Raw genomic sequence first — 7,170 nt, forward strand, 5'->3', positions numbered from 1 at the left:
TAGGGAGCCCCTCACAGCAGCCCAGAGCTAATAGCAGTAACTTACCAGCGGGAAATCTGAATCCTCCCTGGGTGAAAAATGAAGCCTCACTTAGAAGCTTTTTGTCCAGGAAGTAGGTACATCCTGGGCTTAGAAGTAACGCTGTTAGTGATTTTAATAGGAACTACTGGACAATTTAAGTTCAAAGCCAAGATTACCCCTATACTAATTCTGATTCCATTTTCAACTAGGACAAAAATCTTTGTCTTGCTGAGCCCTCTGGGGTTATGGGACTTGTCCAGCTCCCTAAATTCTAGTTACTAACTCGCCTCACCCCTTCATCCTCGCTGACTTCCCACTCCTCAGGAAAAGGTGTGTAGTGAGGAGGAAACTGGATGCGGAGCCAGGACACCTGGTTGCAGTCTGAGTCCTGCCATTAATTCGCTGCGTGACCTTGATAAAGCCAGGACCTCTCTGGGTCTCATCTTCAACCGGAAAATGACAGTGTACCTAAAAAGGCAGCTTCGGCGTCTAATACTTGCTGGCAGTGTTTCTCAAGAGTGCCCTCGAGGAGCAGCATATCAAAGGGTACCTTGGATGTTAGACCCCGAGGCCCTCCACCAGCTCCTCATATTCCCCTCAGTCAGCATTCCCTCTAAGTGGCTGGAAGGCTGTGTCTGCAGGGCAAGCCCCCGTCACGGCCCCCTGATCGTGGCCCCCCAAGGACCTGAACCACCACAGCCCTCAGACCCCACCATGGGGCCTGCCCGAGCTCAGTCTCTGGAGGTGAGCCCAGGAACTGAAGTTTGGAAACAAGCAGCCCATGTGACCCCTTTGCACACTGACCAAGAGAACCCACCACAAGGGCCCTAGAACCACCAGCAGGCAGTCCCTGGCCAGTGCCAGGGGAAAGCTCCTTCCTGCTCTAGCGTCCTCACGTCCACTCCTGCACCTTCTCCCCCCACCCAGGGCTTCCCACTCATTCCCATTCCTTCTCCAGAAGCACCGAGTTCACAAGCCCTTGCCCATTCTGCTGTCAAAACCTGCTAGAAGAGTCAGGACAAACTCGGCTCCCCCCTGAGGAGCCCGTCTGTGCAAAGCTACGAGGTGACGTGTCTGAGACACTTTGGGGGGCTGTGACACTGTTAGTTCCAGCGAGCAAAAACAGGGGGAAGGCAGGGCCCTGGCATCACAGGTAAGTGAAGACCAATCACAAAACGAGACCCTAGAATGAGGAGCTTTCATTTAGTCCAGAAATACCAGGTCTGAGACTGCATGGCCACACGCCTTCAGATACCTTCCCTGGTGCATGCAGGTCTCAAGTCACAAGCCGCTGGTGGCTCCTGGCATTATTCTGAGGCTTTCCCTGCACTTCTACTCATTTAATGCATGCGAGAGCTCTGAGGGGGGTACTATATTCCCATTTTTCAGGGGAAGAATCTGTGGACAGAGGTTTGGTACCTCGCCCAAGGTCACACTAGTGGGTGGCCCAGCCAGGATTCCACTCTGGGGCCCTGGTTCCAGAGCATTCCATGGCATGGCCTCCCAGAGACAAGAGCAAAGCTGCTCTAGGTTATCCCATTGCTACATGGTGTTGTGTTTCAGATTTAAGGTTGCTACCCTAAAATTTTATTAAATGTGATTTTTTAAAAAAAGCAACTAATATAACACACTGTCCACACTGTACTTTTCTGAAAAGGAAAATAAGGAAAAAAAAAAGGGATGTGGGGGAGGGAGTGACTGTCCTCTAAGAGAACTGGGTCTAAAAAAACGTGCATCCAGTGAGGCCAATGTGACTCAAGTGATAAGACCCCTGCCTACCATAGGGGAGGACCCAGGTTCACTCCCTGGGACCTCCTGGTGAAAAGAGAAAGCGTGCCTGTGGTCAGCCGAGTGCACATGCCACTGGGTCTCGCAGCAAGATGATGCAACAAGAAAAAGATCAAAGGGAGTGTCAAAGTAAAGCACAGCAGAGACCAGGTACTGGGGTGGCACAATTGACAGGGAACCTCTCTCCAAAGCACAGGTCCCCAGGATCAAATCCTTCTGAATCCTAGAGAAAGATGAGAAGAGAACAAAGAGAAATGGAAATAGAAAATCACACAGCAAGTAAAAACAGACAGCAGAAACACCAGGGAGGGGTGGGGAAAAGTCTTAAAATTAAAAAAAAGTACATCCAAATGAAGCTGATACATACCATAAAATGTGTGAACACCAAAGACATGTTGAGTAAAACAAGCCAGACACTAGAGGACATACTGTACAGTCACTCCCAAAATAACTAGACTACACATTCACATGGAACAATGACAGGCTACCAGAGGCGGGAGTGGGGAATGGGTTGCTAATCCCTAGCACACAGCTGCTGGTTAGGGGGAGGAAAGTTCTGGCAATGGATGGTGGTGGCAGCAGCACACTGTGTAGTTACTACCTGCGAGTTATACACGTAGACGTGGTTCAGATGGGAAGTGTTATATGAAATGGCACAAAGTTTTAAAGTGTCCAGCTCCTCCCAGACACCACCTGATTACAGGTGCTGAGAAAGTGGCACAAGTCCGTGTCCTTAGGAGTTTTTCAAGTGTCAGTCAAGAAACAAGACTTCTTTCTTCTTTATGTTAGTTTCCACATGAATAACCTGTCAGAAATTCTTCCTGAAGGTCTCATACCCTTCCACCCACACACCCAAATCCAAACTCACCTTGAAATTCAATGAGAACCATTAACTATTTGGCCCCACAGTCTATCCCTGTGAGACCATGAAGATTCACAGCTCCTACAGCAGAAAGCATGAGATGCCTGGCCTTCAACGAGGGACAGCAAAGCACAGGAGACTCAATGTCAGACCCCAAAACTCACATTTGGCTAGCCACCAAGGACCAGGTCAGGATTTTAGTGTTACAGTAGACTGATTTGCAAGATTTTAAACCTCCAAGTCTTTGTGACAAGTGCTTCTAGCGAGAAGTCACTTCTGGAGAGCAGGTGGAAGTATGGGAAACTCACAGCATGAATGCTAGGTGGTTTCTAAGGTGGCTCAGTCGCCCCCACCTCCTGGCCTTCACATCCTTACAGAATCCCTCCCGAGATGCCAGCAGGACCTGTGACTTGCTTCTAACCCATAGAACATAGCAGAGGGAATGGAATGTCACTTCTGTGTAGGTTACATAAAATTCATCATCCTGTCACACTCTAGAGCCTGTTGGCTTGTATGCTTTGGTTAGTCCAGTGGTCATATTGGAAAGGCCGATGTGGCAAGGAACAGAGGGTGATTTCCATCCATCAGACAGCTGGAATCAGAGGCCCTCAGCCAAAGAGTCCCAGAGGAATTGAGTTTTCCCAGTAACAACTCCAGTCAAGCCTTTAGATGAGACCCCAGCTATGACTGACACCTTGAATTTTGCCTTGTTAAAGACTTCAGAACAGAGGATGTAGATAGACTGCTCAAACAGACTCCTAACCCACAGCAGTTGAGATAAAGCACATTGTTTTAAGTTGCTAAGATCGAGATTGGTTTCACAGTAGTTAATCTTGCCTAGATCTGAGGGTGACAAGGCACTACTCTGGCTGGCCTTCCCCCAGGGCAGGCCGGAAGTGCTGGAGGAAGCCACATGCCCTGGGATCTGGCCAAGTTCAATGATGGTCAGGCTTAGTATACACCTGGATTCCTCATCCCTGAGTGCTGAGGGGCCAATGCTGGGGCACGTTCCACAGTGCCTCCCAGAGTTGCCCACAGCAGTAGCCTGCTCAGGTATACATCTTTGACGGGCTTTTCCTCCCTCTGCCCTGTTGGAGCTTCACGTAATAACTACTACTTAAAGCTCTGTCTGAGAGTCTGCATTTGAGGGAACTCAATTGAAGGTTAAGAAGGATAGAAGTGTTAATGGGGGGTAGTATATGGGAACTCTTCAGCAGGATGTAAGCCTACAACTTCTCTAATAAGAGGCAAGACAGTGCTTTCAAACCATTCAGGCGCTAATTGTAAGTCTAGATGTCCTAGAGACACCACCCTCCAGATAAATGAACATTCAACCAACTCTGTGGTGAGGCCTGTGGAAAGAACAGAAAGTCCAGAGCCTGGAGCCCCAGACTCAGTCCCAGTGACTTTATGGCATAAGGAGAAAGGGGTAACAGTGCCTGCCCTCCTCCTATCCTGCTCCCCAGCATTGTCATGCCAATAAACTGGTACACCAAGTTCTTATGGTTTAATTACTAATCAAAGTGAGACAATGAGCAACTATAACTCCAGCCATATCGGAGAAAAACCAACAGGCTCAGGGACAGGGGAGCGGGAGTAAGGACCCCCAGATTCCAATTGTCACCCTCATGTAAGCTCTAAATGTCAAGGGCTATAGCTAGAACTGTATTCAGCCTTCATGATACAAAAGTCTCTCATGGCACTGGGAGTGGGATCTAGGCTAAGTCATTATTAGTTCCTCCTTCCCAGTCCTTGGAAGCTACAGGAAGGTTTCAGAAAGGAGACTTTTCAAGTGATGACTTGCCCAGCAGGACTTACTCTATTCCAGAGTTGTTACTCTTGGAGTCAGTGTTGAACCTTAGGGCTAATGTCTCTGAACAAAAGACCAGAGCATTTTGTTCCCAGGACTCTGGTTCTCTTAGTTACCCCAGTGCCCTTCAGGAGCCTAGAGCCAGGAGACTGGTCTCATTCCACAGATCCCACTTAGGGCGTATGACGTCAGTAGGGGCCTCCTTGTCCTTGCCCTGAGACCCAGTGACACACAGTCCCATGATCAAAAGAACTCCCACTTTCAACACCTTGGGAAGTTTTGCAAGTCTTTATCCAACTTAGTCTTATACCATCAGGAACCCTTAGCCTTCCTCCCTTCATTTCTTCCGTGGACGGCACCATTTCTTCTCTAATGAAGAAAATTGGCCTCTCCCCAATCCTTTTTCCATTCTTTTCTGTTTCTATTCACTGCCCCCATGAAGACAAAGGCCCCAAATCCAATAGATAGAAAACCAAAAATCCCGCTTTAGAGGTAAGGCTGGAGGGAATGTTAAATTTAAGGCAACTGTAGGTATTGCCACTGATGAGGCATTTGGAATTTTAAACAGGGGGTAGCTGTTATCAAAGGAATTGCCACTTTATATGTGACCTTGTGCAAGTCTTTCAACCTTTCTGTCCTAGTTTCTTGATATGTAAGACAGGGACAGTGGTACCTCCTTCATAGGATTGTTGTGAGAACAAATTAGCATGTACAAAGCAAATTAGCATGAACAAAACCCAGTGTACATTAAGTCCTGCATCTTTGTTAGTTATTGTAAAAAGTGAAGACTGTCTTCATGGTCAAGGCCCTTGGGTGTCTAACTTGCACAATTGTGCCCTATAGCCCTGGCTGCATATTTATTTAGAGAGCCCTAAATTCTCACTCCCATTGGTCAAAGTGTACAACTCCACACACTATAGCTTATGTTTTTATTCTTGTTAAAGGCTAGTTTCTCCAGACAGGTAACAGTCCCTTATTCCTAAATGATGAAAATAGAGTAAGATATTAGGTGTAAGTCCTAGAGAAGATAGAGAACCCCAAAGAGTGGGAGGGGAGCTGGGGGATACTGCAATGGCTAAAGGCCCTGAAGCTTATTTCTTCAAGTTAGAAAGTTAAGATAAAAATAAAGTTCAGTAAGTTTGTGACAGGCAAGGTCATTTAAAGGGTAGTTGTTAAATGAGTTACCACGAAAAATTTCAGAGTCTCCCAAACTTTCAAGACTGCACTTATTTTTCTCTAGAAAGTAGCTCTGGGCCTTTTCAATTTTCATACTTGGGGAAGGCTGAAACAGAAGAAAACCTATTGCAAACAGCTAAAGGATAAAAGCAGACAGAAGAAATGTAACTAACCAAAATGTAGAACATTTAGCTTCACTGAAGATTCTTCAATTTAATGTTACCATTTTGTACCCATTAAAGTCCCATCACTTTAATATATCCCGCTGCTGGCTAGAATGTGAGGAAGTCAGGAGCGTTTTGGTATTAGAAGGTGGTATCGTACATCAAGTCATAGGGCGTACCTACACCCCACGACTCAGGAGTTCCACTTCTCAGGATCTATCCTGAAAAACAAAAGTACACACGGAGAAAGGGCTAAACATGTCAAGTTATTTGCCATGTTTGAGAATAAATCAAGCCAGTTTGAATGGCAGATAACTGTCTATTTGGTGGACTTCTAAAATTTGTTAACGAGATTACATAAGTAGCCTCTGAACATGCCAATGATAAAAGAAAACAGGACACAATGTTATGTACCCTAAGAAAACTTAATTCTGTTGTATAGGGAAAAAACCCAACATTTAGCATATTTCCATCAGTGGTTCTACCAGGGTGGTAAGATCACTGAGTCTTCTCAATTTTCTGAAATTTCAACTTGAAAAGTGAATCCATGACTAAAAGGACAGTCACTCAAATCATAATCAGGCAGTTCAGATATTGAAACCATGAAGAAACTCACTGATAACAGTCAAATGCTTTAACTCAAATTTTCTACTCCACTAGTTTACACTGAGGGTAGTTTGGCAGAATAAAGTGGTTCAAGGGTGTAACATTATCACCACATCCTCTACCCAACACATCACTGACTCTCATTCCAGCCTCCATGTACAAGTACTCATCACTGGAGTGAGGAAAGACAGAGGATGCTTAAGAGGCAAAGAACCCCCACAAGGATTCAGACATTGACTTTAAATCCTGAACATGGTTCTTTATTTACTCAAAGATGATGGGCCTTAAAGGGTAAGATAGAGGTTCCTATCATCTGAATTATAAGGGTTTATTAGGAAACTCATTGACAAGCTGAGGATGGTACAGAAAATAAAGTTACATTTCTTCCCATCTAAGTCATGTTCATAACTGACAATCCTGCTTTGGGTGCATGAAAGTCCAGCAGGAACCAGAGACCAGAACCAGGCATTGTGGCCACAGCCAGGCCTTCGCACATCCAGAGGGAAAGTCCCACAAACGATCCTTCCCCAAACCCCTCATAACAAGTAGGGGTTTGGCCACCAAGCCTGATAGAGCCTTAGTCTCTTCCTGAGGTCCCGGTCCAGATCTCACAATGCTGGGGGACTCTGCCACTTGGTTCCTCTCCCCCCAAGTCTCCCCAACAAAGCAGGTGCCCCAGGCCTGTCTTCCACACCTGATTTGCCTGAAGGACACATTCCAAAAGGGAAAAGTGGGAAGAATAT

Source organism: Dasypus novemcinctus, chromosome 17 (genome assembly GCF_030445035.2).
Source record: "Dasypus novemcinctus isolate mDasNov1 chromosome 17, mDasNov1.1.hap2, whole genome shotgun sequence".
NCBI classification, from domain to species: domain Eukaryota; kingdom Metazoa; phylum Chordata; class Mammalia; order Cingulata; family Dasypodidae; genus Dasypus; species Dasypus novemcinctus.